This window comes from Xiphophorus hellerii, chromosome 2 (genome assembly GCF_003331165.1).
Source record: "Xiphophorus hellerii strain 12219 chromosome 2, Xiphophorus_hellerii-4.1, whole genome shotgun sequence".
NCBI lineage: Eukaryota > Metazoa > Chordata > Actinopteri > Cyprinodontiformes > Poeciliidae > Xiphophorus > Xiphophorus hellerii.
Window position 1 is genome coordinate 22,260,641 of NC_045673.1, and position 14,547 is coordinate 22,275,187.

At 38.1% G+C, this 14,547-nt stretch overlaps 1 protein-coding gene across 17 annotated transcripts in view; it reads left to right on the forward strand.

The window, feature by feature from the left end:
* The window catches only part of LOC116736101 (neuronal cell adhesion molecule-like), a 96,682-nt gene that overhangs the window by 20,165 nt on the left and 61,970 nt on the right, over positions 1-14,547 (forward strand). The window contains exon 1 of one of the 17 annotated variants that reach the window (XM_032588360.1): positions 13,947-14,077. The exons of the other annotated variants lie outside the window; for them this stretch is intronic. The gene's annotated coding sequence lies outside the window, so the exon portion shown is untranslated. Of the gene's footprint in view, positions 1-13,946; positions 14,078-14,547 lie in introns of those variants that run through there. 17 annotated transcript variants of the gene reach the window in all.

Consider the following 14,547-nt stretch of genomic DNA (forward strand, 5'->3'; position numbering starts at 1 on the left):
GAATTTAGTCACTGAAAAGGCAACAAAAAGAAAAAGGTTGACTAGCTTAAATCCAACAGCTAAGATTTATTTTTCTGTCTTTCTTTCTTGTTTTCTAGTTTACATTTAATGGACAACAAATGTAGATTCAAAACACCCCTCTCTCACCATTTGAAAGTGTGTTCATTCATTTACCTTCAAAAATATTACATCCCATATGCAGCAGACAGGCTGCCTGAAACTTCTCTATGTTGTAAGTACCTGTGCATGTTTCACAGATACCAAAGAAATCACATCAGTGAGAAAAACCCAGGCCCAAATGCCTGTAAATGACAAAGCTGTTGTCTCCAGAAAATCAAACTAAAGGGTTCCCCCCCACAAAGCTTCTTCTTATCCTTGGAGGCAGTCTCTCTGACATTGTGCATTGAGGCACAGCTTGTCTGTTTGCTTTGTTTTGTCACTAATTTATTCATTTAAGCGGTGGCAGCTATATTCAAAGACAATAGTGCACAAGCTCCGAGTTGAATTAACCTCAATAATTATGCAGTTCTGACGAAATAAAAGCCCAATTGTTACTCTCTCCTTAAAATTCCAGCCCCCCTTCTGTGCTTGGCATCCAAGTGAAGAAATGACTCCTTCCAAGAAGATACCAAACTCAAATCTTTTAAAAGATTGGACAATGCTCTATTCTGTTTGTGCCAGGGTTTCTTGATTGTATCCTCCAAACTTACATTCTTGTTTACGCTTGCATGTTTAGGCAGTGGAAAGCGAGTATCCACTATAAGTGCAATTGTTATGAGTTGACCTGCTGTCAGAGCAAAGATTTGTCTTCTCAAAACATCTTAAAGCTAGATTCTTAACATGTCTCCAATAAAAACACAGATCAAAAGGCTAATGGAGTCCTTTGATCAATACATAAGCTTTTGACTGTATACCTTATAACACCAGAGGCTGAACATATATAGGGCATTTGAATCCATTAAGGGTGCATTCCAATAAACAGGGCTATTTGATTCACAGTTAAGTGTTTACAAGTACTACATCCTGAAATACTTGCTCAGGTAGTTTCATATTAAAGGATCTTGCTTGGTTATATGCATTGCTCTCACTATGTGGTCAGCTAAGCTTACTTTGCAAAGCTAATCTCTTATGAGACTGAAAATAAGTCACCCTCCAAGCTTCAAAATATTCAAACAACATCTTCCTTTCTGGTAGCTTTGGGCTTGAATTTGCTATGATGATAAATTATAAACCGCTCTGTCGCCGCATGCTCCATTTCTATTCTGTTCTGCTTATTTCATTGATTTGATTAAGCCTCACTAAGTTAGAGAGATGCCTTATTCTTTTTTTTTCATCAAGTATTTTTTAGAGAACAGTAACCTTTTTCAGAAAGGTTTTTACACTGAGCTGCTTCCAGATGGTTCTTTGCAACAAACCATCTGGTATTATATAAAGACCATATACTAATGGTGAGCGAGTGAGAGGCAGCACACATAATAAGTTGATTTACATCCATTTACCTCCTCTCAAAAATAACTGACTGACTGGATTTTGTGGTTATGCTACTTTTGCTTCCAAATAATGTTCCTAGGGGTGAGATGGACTGAACTCTCAGAAATGAAGGAAGGTGGGTCTAAAATGTAGCAATTAAATCTCACATCTATTTTTAGGTTATTTGTTTTGTTTTTTTAAAAACCAAAGTAACCAAAACTTTATGAAGTTAATTATTCAGGTCACAGGATTTATATTTTGAGTCAAAGCTAAAATGGGGCTCCAGTTGTTCCATTTGCTCCATTGTTAATGTGCTTGTAGGTACACTGGGGTTATAAAGGGATGGACATGGACTGCAACCTACACCAAATAGGATGTAAATATTAAACAAAGATCAGTTACTAAGAGTTTGGGAAAAATAACTTATCACAATCAGTTTGAATCACAAGACAGGATGATTTTGTTCTTTTTCAGCAAAAATTCAGACTCTATCATTTGATTCTTGCCTCAGTTTCCTGTTCCCAGCTGAATTTGCTAGGAACAGGTCATCTGCTGCTGTAGCCCATCTGCTGCACAGAGATGGTTTACCACAATTTGGTTGTAACAAATAGCTATTTGAGTAATTGTTACTTTTTAGCCAATCTGCTGCTTCTCCTCTGACCTCTGACATTAACAAAAGATTTCGCCCACAAAGCTGACGACCACTAGAAAATTTCCTTTTTTGGACTGTTTTCTGTGAGAGTTGTTAGTATGAGAAAATTTGAGGGCAAGCAACATTTAAAGACACATCAATGCCTAAATACACAGAGCCACTGCCATGTGTTTGGTGGATTAACAAGCAATTTAACTATAAAGATGTAAGATGTGCATGCTAAACAAGAAAACATCACAAACCCTCCACCTGCTTGTATTATGGGTTTGTTTTTTTCATTCACCAAAATACTTGTTCAAATGCAACTTTGAAAGTCTAAGTTTTACTCCCTTTTCTAGCTAGTGAGATGAAATATGTTCAAGCAAGTAATTTTTAATTAAACCACGGCTGCTTGAAAAAATCCAACACACTAACCAATACCTAATATCTAGGCGATGTCTCCAGGGTATTTTTTGCAATTTCTCTGACAATCACAAAGTCTAACCTTGCAGTGAACCTGTGAGTTCCCCGTGTTACTTCAGAAGATTTAGCGCAGCCATAAATATCTTTTATGAATATTTATTCTCTCTGTGGAAAAAAAAAAATCCCAGATTGGTTATAAATGGCACTGCGCCTGCTTTATTTACAACTTTAACATGGAGTTAAAAATACTCGACATGTCCTTACATTGTTATTCTACCACAGATCAACATCCCTGTGGCTGAGTCTGTATTTATTTTTAATCTGTTTTACAAATACATTACATCCATTTGAAACAGTAACTTTAAAAACCTCATATTTACTTCAAGCTGTAATGTAAATCCTATTAAAGCCTCATCAGTCTCAAAAGTTGTAGAGTGAAGAGGTAACATTTATTTGTGATTGTGAGTATTTTACTTCGATACATTTCACTGAACCTCTAAAATCTGTTTGGGGCTAAAACTAGCAAAACAATATTCAAAACAATAGTTTTGCACAGCTTAAAGTCAGAAAGCACAAGCATGATGGATTCCTTACTAATGGCATCTGGCCGCAATAAATCACCCATCTAAGGAATAAGTATTAGCTGACTGGAGAAAAACAAAACAACAGCAGCTTAAAACAACACCAGAAGCACATTTGCATCCTGCATTTGGCTGCTACACGAAGGACGGTGAAAATTTTGGCTCATACATAACGCAGTTGTTGAGATAAAAGCCTGCCTTCGTCAGTGTTCCCAGTGAGCAGTGAGAGGTTTGGGAATTGGATGCCAAGAAATGTTTTTTTTTTTTTTAAGTCAGGTGTTTCTAAAAATAGAAAACTGCCAGAAGCCTTCTTCTTGTTTGTATTTGCACAGCTTAAACTAGTTTGTTTGCTTAGTTTGGCCAGTGATCGGTCAATGAAAGGACTTTCTGCTTATTTCAGCATCATTATGGGGCTCTGCAGTTTTTTGGCCATTCTGGAGAAACCCAGACTCTCTGTGTGTTTTCTGTGTTCAGGGGGGGGTGAATTATTGATGCTGTGTAAATCTAATCTTCCTCATGGCAGGTGTGGCATGTACTGTTTGTTGTGTGTGTGTCTGCATGTCACACAGTGGAGGAGGAAGAAAAAGAGGGAGCAATAGTGTAATTAAAAGGAAGCCCAGTTTGCAGTCCAACCCACACTCACACAGCCACACAGACTATCTCTGAATACCTTCCTTACAGATATAATGACCATACTACATCCTTCACCTTCCTTTTTTCCATCAGTCTGACTATGGTGCATGTTGGTCTTCTCTCCTCCTCCCACCTCCTTCTTCCCTTCTTCTTTCTTATCCTTTCTACTCTTTGTCCAACTAACTAAGCAGCGTGCCTGAGTCAGACTGCAGCCGTCTGCTGTTGTGCAGCACGCAGACAAGCTGCTCGGGTTTGACCAGTGATATCATCTCATTGTGTCTGAGCTGTCACCTGCACCATGGATCAGGGGCTCCTTGAAGGAAAGGAGAGATGAGGGGCAAAGGAGAAATAGGTGAAGAAGAAAGGGAGAAGGAGACAGGAATGCCAGGAGGGAGGAAGAACTGTGTGGTCTTCCTCCACTGAGTGAAGCAAACACTGGGCAAACTTAGACAAATATTTACTGTGACACTTTTAGAGATCACAATCTCCTATTTTACCTATAGATGTGTTTTTGTTTTAGTGTTTTGCTCTGGTGCAATTCATGTTAGATGCCTTGATTTTGTTGACATCTAACTGATGTTAGATGTTCATTGATCTCTCCAGCTTCTACTTCTGTTTTCTTTATGCAATACTATTTATATAGTATAATTTACTATACTTTCACTTAATTAAAAAAACTAATGTAAAATAAAATAGTGACTTTAAAATGAAATTGTTCTCCAGATTGTTTTATAAAGGTATTTTTGATTCCAAAATGTGTTAAAGCACATTGTATTTATACTTACAGACAAAATCCAGCTTACATTATATGTATATATGAATATATTTAATTTTGACCTGCCAATCACTAGTCAGAGCCAATAAGAGGAAATATTTTGGTTATCCATCATTGTTTTATGGTCTGTTAGCAGTTTGATGTGTGATGATGTGGGCATTATTTGATGGTAATCCATGACAGCATAAATTTAAGATAATATCCTTCTGATATATGTGAGGTTTTCCGTACATCCTAAATGAGGAATCACATTAAGCAAGTAATAAAATAGTTACAATGAAAAGCAATACCTGCTTGTGAAAAACAGTAGCTGATGGGAACCAACACTCAGCTTAATATATGGGTGTGATAACGTTAGATTGAATTTCAACAATAGCTGAAGGCTGTTGGAAACTTTCTCTGGTTCCTGCTGGTTTACCTGCCTGCCTTCCAGTCGAGTCTCCAGCAGGTTAGGCCTTTGATCTTAAACATTTTGTTCATTTTTCCTAGGAGGTTCTTGAAAAGTGCATGTCCACTTTTAACGGAGATGAAACTATTTGAACAGACGAGCCATTTACAAGGAACTCTGCAAAATTAAATAAAGTCAAGTTATTTTAGAGGTGATTTAATTTCAGTGTTTACCTAGCTTTATTTGTTTGTGTGACTCATTCATTTCACTCTGAACATACATGCATACACACAAAGAAGGTATTTATGTATCGTGATATTATGACAAACAGACATACAGCTTCCCATATAAATGTCCTTCCTTAGATATGCATGCCATCATGTACATCTTATCATTTACTTCACTTTTTCACTGTTCTTTTAACTTTCATTAGCTTTTTTTTTCCTCTATATTTCTCATCTATCAGCCTCCCTGCATTTATTCTCTTCACCTGCTGCTACATGAAGTGTGTGTGTGTGTGCGTTTGCGTGTTCATGCGTAAGTCTGCCTCAAACAGGCTGATTCATGCTCTCTCCTTTACCGCAGAGCACCGTAACATACCGTCACTCATAGCCCGCCATCTGCAGCTTGGATCAGATTTGTTTATTTTTAGCAATATGTGTATTAACAGAGCGCGCGGAAGTTATTTTCTTTTTGTCTTTTTTGTATTTCTATTGAGTTATTAAGCACAGTGTGGACTTTCTTTTGAAAGAAAGAGCAGGAAGCAAAGGATCACACTGACAGTTTTTTGGACTGACTAAGAATGTGCTTATTTCTGCTTTGTGCTCATCAAAAAACTGTCCACGTATTTGCTTCAAGGCAGATAGTTTGATGTTTTTCACTAGGCCTTTTCTTTGCCATCTGTTTTTCTTTTTATTTGAACAGGTGTGTGCTTGTTCAAAGCTTTTAGCCAGAGTTTAGAAACCATTTTGTGGTTAACTTTCTGTGTCCATTCACTGGAGGCGGCCAATGCAATATGAAGTCAGAAGGCCCATGCACTCAATGTAAGAGATGCACATATGTCCTAAGATAAATATTTATGCAATTTTTCTCCTTTACTGTTGCTTTGGTGTTAGGAATTCCTAACATCCCATATAATAGAATAAAAAGGCTTTTATGAGCCTTTCATTCTATTGTGTATAAAACATGTTTGCATCAAATAAACCTCTCTTTAAATGTTTTATCTGATTGACAGTGCTTTTCAAAAGTACTTGCATCCTCTGAACATTTCTCAGTTTTTTTGTATAAGGACACCATGTGTTGTTTTCCTTCTGCTTTGTGTTTGACACAAAAAATAAATAAAAATAAATTATGTTAAACCTTCAGGTTGCAATATGACATATTGAGAAGTTGATAATATACCCAGATTTTTCGGAATCAAACCACCATCAAAAAATTGTTTGGTTCAGTTTTTTGATGGCATTTTTAGTGACTATAGTTCACCACAGGTAAACTTTAGTCACTCAAGTTTCACCTTTGGAAATTAGCCTTACCTTAAACCTCTCCCTTATGAAAAATGACATAAGAGAGAGATGTTTTCTCAAACATGGCATGTCAAACATGACTTCCACCCACTTTTACATCAATCATACAAATGGATCCACTGTGCGAACAAACTTCCTGAGCTTCATACTTGTAGTTCTGACCTTAAAGCAGGAAATTTGTTTTAAACAAGAAGCAGGTGAGAAATAGAAACATAATTACGAACTGATTTGTGTTGACCTACCTCTTAAGACTATAATTAAAACTAGTAATGAAAATGTCAGGACCTGTGGATGTAACATGACAGCGTGGGTGCTGCATGGTGACCTGCTCGCTTGTTCTGTAGAGGCTGGTTTGAGGAGGCAGGTGGTTTGGTAGTCAGCCTCACAGCATGGGTGAGGATGAGGATGAGAGAAAGTATGGAAGAAGAAATATCTCATTGCCCTCCTGCTGCCACAAACATGCACATCAAAGATAGCTGCTGGTGACACCCAGCTGCCTCAGCTGTTGTTGGGGTAGGCTAATGAAACTAATGAGAACTAATGAAAGTTAAATTTCAAACAATACTTCAGCAGCGACTTCTGCTCTTCCTGCCGCTGCTTGTGAAGTAAAGGCTTGATGCTGAAGAGCTGTGTAAAGTAAAACTATCATTCACCCGCCCAGCTCTAGCTGGTGTGTTATGCATCAGCAGGCCGGGTTGTTTTTGCTTATGGCCATAGCATTTCCAGCAGTAATGAACAGCCTGGATGGCGCGCCCCGTGCAGCATCGATCTTGCTCTCTCACACAGACGGCGGATGGAAATTGGTCCTGGTGGGGAGGCATAGGCGGCGCACACATGCCTATGCCGTCTGTGGATGCATATGGACATAGGGATCAGAGCCCATTCACATACAGAGAGAATGAGTGCGTGGAAGACAGTGTGTGTTTGTTATCACCCGCGGACGCTCGATGCTCACTGGGCCGGAGATTATCTTCTTATGGGTGACAGTATGGGCCATATAAGAGGAAGAAACCTGCTCAGCGGAGCTCTCCCTCCTTGTGCCGCGGAGTGCTCCTGGAAATCTTCCACCTCCCCTCGTGTCGTCAGCTGGTGTGCTCTGCAGTTGGAGGCGAGCCCCTTCCAGACTCTGTGTCAAAGCAGGCTGCAATGCTTCCTCTCCTGCTTCATCAGCACATGAATGGCTGCCATATTGCTGTGTATGTTTTGGCATCTTCTGGCAGGCCAGCCAGGGTCGCTGGTTAGTTAGCAATACATAAAAGGAGCTGGACTTTCATAAAAAGACGCATAAAAAGTAGAATAATAGTACTTTAAAGTCTCTTGGCTTCATGATTAGACGAGTCATGGAGAACAAAACCATTTAGTGAGGTTATCTCAGATGGAAAGATTCACTCTGGAAATATCGACATAATATCTGAATATCCTCAGGGAGATTGTGGAGCAAATAAAATAAGAATTGAGTATAAAACCCATAAAGAAAAGGTTTCCGGAATTAAATCTATAAACCAGCATAATTGCCGGTCATAATAACATTGTGATTGCCTATTTAGAAAAAGTATTAGCAGTAATAAAGATGTTGATAAAAACATCTAGGATCACATTAAGAACAAAAATACATACATAAAAGAAGGTAGATTGGTGGAAATTGTCGATCAGCAGATATGCATGTAAATAGCCTCTGATCAGAGAATTCACCATGCATTGAAAACACTTTTCAATCTGAATGCCGTTCCTGAGTAAAGAACATTTAAAGTTAGCTATTTCCATCATCAGTGAGGTGGAATTAGACCAAATCAGAGATAGTAAATATGTGACATGGTTACTAAAAAGAATATTTTGTACAACATGTCAAGATGGTTTAATCAGGCTGGAAGACAGAGACAGATTTGAGGAGATAACAGAAAGGCTGAACAGAGTATAGCAAAGGAGCTACTGTTCACCTCAAAATTATTCATATACCCAGCAGATTTTGGTTTAAAGAAGTAGTTTTAACTTTACAGTCATGTTTCTTTATATCGTCCTCTAATGATAAAACATTCTGCGGTTTGGAAAAAAGGCTTTTAAGATCCCTGATCTTGATCTTAACTGTTTGAAAGATTGAGATGAAATTTAAAGCTATAGTTTTCTTCAACAATTTGAAAGGACATCTCAGTGACCTTTAGATGGAAATATCTGATATTTATCAGAATTATTTGAAAGAAAATGCAAATTACGATTCATGTGTATTTATTATTAAGTCGCTTGATTGTTGTCACGTGTTTTCACCTGCACATTTTTTGCACTGGACAATTTTAGAAGAGATTTTTATGTCCTTGAATTTGTGTTTTTAAGTTGATAAAAGAAAAAAAAGATATATAATTTAATTTCTCTCTATTATAATGACTGCATTTTTTCAGTTAAGGAATACAGAAGTAATTCTGTGTAAGCACATATATGGGAGAATAAAAGGGTTTCAAGGCTGTTTTTGATGCAGCTTCTTACTAAAACTTATTCTTCATAGTTTTTTTTGTAAATGTATGTTTGGTTTTTAGAAATCCCTGTAATCATCTGATTTATTTTTGCACTGAATTTTAGGGGTGGCATATTTATGGTTGACCATTGATGACATGGCTTATATAAAACCTGCAGATGAACAACCCAATTTTAAAATAAACAAATTTCTGCGATATATGTTCACATTATAAAGACTTTGCAAGGTGTAAATACGTAGGAGATTAAAAGAAGTGCTTGCTGCTGCTCTGACTTCTTGCTGCTTGAAGTGTTGTGTGTGTTTTGGATTGTGTCTGTGAGGCTCTTTAAGTCAAAAAAGAAATACGATATCCACCGGTCCTTAACCTCGGGGATGGTCTGCTGACTGCGTGTGGTAAATCTCTTCTATACCACACTTGCCTTGTTTTTTTTACTGCTCTCTCTGTGGCACCCTCTCTCTCTCTCCGTCTGTCTTGTGTTCCTCCGTGTTAACACTTCAGTCCTGTCAGTGAGTCTCATGGTGCCATGGAAACCAGTAGCAACGCTCTCCACCAACAGTGTGTCACTGTAGGGTGTGTGCGTGTCGATGGGCGGGACCAGGGTGTTGTTTAGTTTCAAATAGCTGGGGAGAGGTCACGGCCGTCTCGCTGGGGGTCTTCGTGTAATTCATGTACATAAATTCTCTAACTAACCCGACCATTTTGTTTTCAGTTCTGGTTGCATGATTGGCTGGCTTAAAACAAAATTTATATATATTTTTTCTAGTTCTTTTAGCTGGAGAATTGGTCAGACGTTTGCATTGAATAATGCATTTAAACAGATTTTTTCTTCCAAATTAGAACTAAAACACAAAGTGGGTGTGCAAGTATGAATGTGTTGTGGATTTTATTCAAACCACATGGATTTATAATTACACAAGCAGGCCCAAATATACACAAACTGCTCTACTCATATTTAGTTTAATGTGTTTCAGTAAGCAGCAGAGAAGTCAGATATGTGTAATAGGCATCAACAAGATGCTGGCTTAAGTCTGGTTGGACATTTGATCACACTTGTTGTCAGCAATTGTAGGTTTCCTGGCAAGGACTGAACTTTTAATCATATTTCATAAATTTTTATAGGAATGCGATGGGTAGAGTTGCGTTCAGGCCTAATGTAGTTCTTCCAGAACTAGTTTTGATGTGTCATTGAGATCCTTCTGGAGAGATATTTTACTTTCAAGATAAACAACAATTGAGCCGTTTGTCGGCAATGAAATTTTTTTAAAAAAAAGTCAAGGTGAAGCTTTAAAACCTAAGAACATCACGGCAAATGTTAAGCATGGCAATAACATCTTGCTTTTTTAATGCCCGACTTCTTTGAAATTCTTCACCATCTCAGGATAATCGTCCAACATTAGATGTGGAATTTCCCAACCCTGCAGAAAATGTCCATATTATGTTTAAAATCTGGCTACCTGACAGGAAACCAATCAATGTTAATAAACTAGAGGAACAGTCAAAAGTCCAGTCAGAGTTATGCCAGAAACGTATTCATAGCAAAAACAAATATTGCAGTTGTTAATAGTATCCTGAAAAAATAAACAAAACAGTTCCAAAAGTTCAGAATAATTCTGATTATCATGGCCACGATGAGTGTATGCAAACTTCTGGCCAGACCTGGACATATTGCTCCTTTAATAAATTACCAGTCACCTCGGCAACCTCAACCCCTTCCTTCTCTTTGTTTTGTTACTTGTTAATCTAGAGTTAACAGGACCTAAATTGATAGAGACATGGATGAGGACAATGGAAAGCAGTTGCCTGAGGACAGTGCTTTCTATTCCTATCATGTCATTGTCATGCTTTATCAGTTCATACAGGAGAGCATCTAAACATTTGTCTCCTCGACGTGACCTGGAAACACAACGGAGAGCCTTATTGTATGATGGGTTCAAACCGACAAGTGTTGAGGATTACTAGTAGGAGCAAACATTAGAGAACCAAATCACCCATGCTTCTCTTCTCATTCTGATGCTGAGAGGAGTGAAGTAGCTCACAAGTGTCCCTCTGCCCCGCCTTGATAGCCTTGTGAACTCGGACCCTTGTTCTCACCCCCGAGCCAATCATATTTCTTCCCCATTCACATTTCTGACAAGGAAATTCAAAAGACGCCCTCACTATGGACACCCACGTACTCACCCCCACAAACACACACACTCTGGTTAAGACTTCATAGTTTTACTGCAGCACGAACTTTGCTCCGGTAAAAATATCCATTGAAATATTGGTAATCTATTGGTGTCATGGCAAAGAGCAAGAAGGGCTGCGCTCCTATCTCAGTGTGTTGTCTAAAGGAGCAATGGGCCGGCGGGGATCGCCCAGTGTCTCCGCTCTACAGAGTCAGTGTGCAGAAATAATGCCCATTAGACTTGGTCAATCACGCCCCTCGCTCGGAGAAATATGGCTCTTTCTCCCGTTTCATACAATAATCCATACACTTTGGTACTATTCATCATCTATGAAAAGTGTCTGCTCCTATGAATGCCTTTATTTACATTTTCTAAATTAATGGCATTTCACACGGCGACGTCAGAGCCGAGAAATGTTTGCATGCTGAGTAGTTTACATATAAAAGGCTACAAGCAGTTCATTAGGAAATTAAAAGTAAAACCGCAGCATCGGGGAGCTCTGACAGTGTGCAGGCTGCAAGTAGGTGGAAGTGAAATGTGTGCAGTGCAACAATAAGCGTTTTGTGAGATTCAAATCACATTTGAACATCTTGGTTTTTTAAAATGTCAGGTTTTAAATTCGCACCCAGTGGAAACAGTGGGATGCTCATTGCAGATGCACCTCGAGATTATTGCATCAGTTCAGAAGCACAAAAATATATAAAAATCATGCAAATAATGGAAGGAAAACTTTTAGCACTCATTAATTTGTTTTTTTTTTTAATTATAATTTGTCATACTCACACATTTTTCACTCTTTGGACTCTTAAACAGTATAGGCAGTAATGTCCACAACATCAGACATACAAATAAGTTGATGTCTTACCTTAGAAGGAACCAGTTATTAACATAGTATCTTTGCAGCAACAAAATTTAATGCCAGCCAGAGAAGAAGTTAGAATTGAATAGAGTTAATATCCACAGTGAAATGAATCCTAAGCCAACATGGACAGAAAGGTCACTCAGCAGGAAGAAACCATCGCTTCACAGCAACATAGAGAGCTAGATTACATTTTGCAAGACCCTCATTATAACTGTAATCATGTGAAATTAAAATTTAAGTCATTAAAACCCATTGTTAAATTTCAATTTGTTTTGCTGCAAGAGGGACTGATGTACTTCACAATAATAGACTGGGTCAACTGGAACGAAAATTTTCACAATTTTTCACGTAAAATTGTGAAAATAAAGCAACATCAATTAGGAAGTAAATTTTGAGCACATATTGGTTTTCCAAATAGACATAAAGGATAGTGCTAAGTTACATATAAGGTTGCTTAAGGACAAAGTCAGAGTTTTTGGGTGTTTTATGAAGTGTTTAAAAATGTTGGAAGATTTATCTAAAATAATGCTTTGTTATTGCTCTAGTATTTTGTTACTAGAACAATAAAAATAGAAAAGCTAATAAGTTAATAAAAATAGAAAAGCTTTTATTAAGTTTAACATACAGGAACATTTTAATTTGACTTAATGTCAGATCAAGAGAGAAAAAATAAATTTGTATGTATGTAAATACCTGCACCATATCCTCAGTGGTGCATTGATTCCAAATCCTGTGGATCAGGCTGTTTGCTAGAGTAACAACCTGGTAAGGGTTTCGTGACATGATTTATTGGGTTACATAGATTTTTTTTTTTAAATTAAGCTGCAACACAAAACATATTTTATTCTATAGGATTTCCTCTTTCTTTTCTTTTTTTTTGTGACTCGTTTAAACACCTCCAAGTGCTAAACCAACCAGAGGCGGGACTCATTAGTTCCAGGTTTAGCTGAGTTTCCTGTCATTGTGTTTTTCTTCTTCTAGGTTTTAAGTTATTACTTAGGTTGTAAACTTAATGCAGGATTGTAGTGGGAAGTAAAGAACAAAATTACCTTAAAACTCTTTAGTTACATGTCGGGAGTAAAAGTGTTGAATGCAGTTAAAACGGGTCCAAAGATTTGGTGCAAAGGGCTTTTTGGACAAAGGGCTCTAAGTGACTGTTCAATGGGATGGACATTGCTCTTTGATGCAGATAATGTTACATTTTCTTTGCTTTTGTCTTGAGAGCAGTGTTATTTAAGGCTGGGTGCAGAGAAAAGCTATTCTCTCAAACCATTGTTGCCCTCTGCAACCATAGCTAACTGACGTCAAAAGACTTTTCACATCCATTCTTTTAAAATGGGCCACAATAATGCTGGTGAGGAGTCGGCAATAAATAAGCTTCCCCTCACAGAGTCAACTAGATTAGATTGCATGGGGACATCTGCCGGGCGTAGGTGAGCACTTTCTGTGGTGTCTAACTGTATGGGAAAGGAAGTCTTTAGGATGTGCCTCCAGGCTTTTTTTCCCTCTTTTTTTAATTTAAGTTGCTGCTCCATTTCTCCTCCACCCTCTATTGAACATTGAGGAGGCTCCATTGACTTGAGCACAATCAGCACAGCTGACAGTTGTTTTCCTTTTTGCACTATGCGGCGTTTGACTTAACATGAAATTAAAGTGTCAGGTCGGCTTTAATCTTCTGTCAAATTCATATGGCCCAATGTTACGCTCTGTCTTCCCCTTGTTCTCCTTGACGTTTGTCTCTGATGCAAAACAAATAACTTTCTTTAAAAAAAAAAAAAAAAAAAAGTCTGATGCTCCCACACGAACATGCCTCCAAACCCAACCTGGCAACTTTGTGGATTCGGGTAGGTGATTCATTCGATAGCAGGAAATATTTAACCCGTATTGTGGATAGACAAAAGGTTGTTTTAATCCCAGCGTGAGAGGGGAGGGGTGGGTTTCGTAGGAGGAGGAGGGGGATGAGGAGGGCTGGTGGGTGTGTTAGTGGAGGCTGATTTTGTGAGGGGAAACAGCTCCTCACTCTACTGTCACTCAGTCACAGCAGATACATCGAGGAATACACAGCCGCTGGGATTTTGAGCAACGAACTTCCCTCTCATGCAGCAAAAGCACAAGCTGACAGGATCTGACCCAACTGATATATACAGACATAAAGGTGAGGTTTCCTGTTTGTTACTCAAAGGTCAAGCAGTCGCTGTTATGTAAATAGTAAAAGTGTTGATGCTCCGTAGGATCTGCAGGTGGCGTACAAAAGTACTTTCTTCTTGCATGAAGTAGTAAGATGGTTAATTGATACTTACTGGTTTTAGAAGAAAAATGTCCATATGTTTACTTTAAAAAGGTACTAACAGGGTCTAATCTTAAAGATGTTTCATGTTTATTATAGATTAAACCTGTAAAATTTAAGACTAAACTTTGAGGCAGAAAGAATTGTAGTAGTTGATTTTCTAGATAATTTCTATATTAAAACAGAAGGAGATAATGAGCCACTGAAGAAGTCTGTCTTTAGTCTCATCCTGATTATTCCCTACATCTAATACCACGCAGAACCCTTCTGTGTCTCTAAATGTCGGCTCTTCTGAAGTCCTCGCTGTGGAAGAAAGAGTGTTCTCATTCTAATTATTT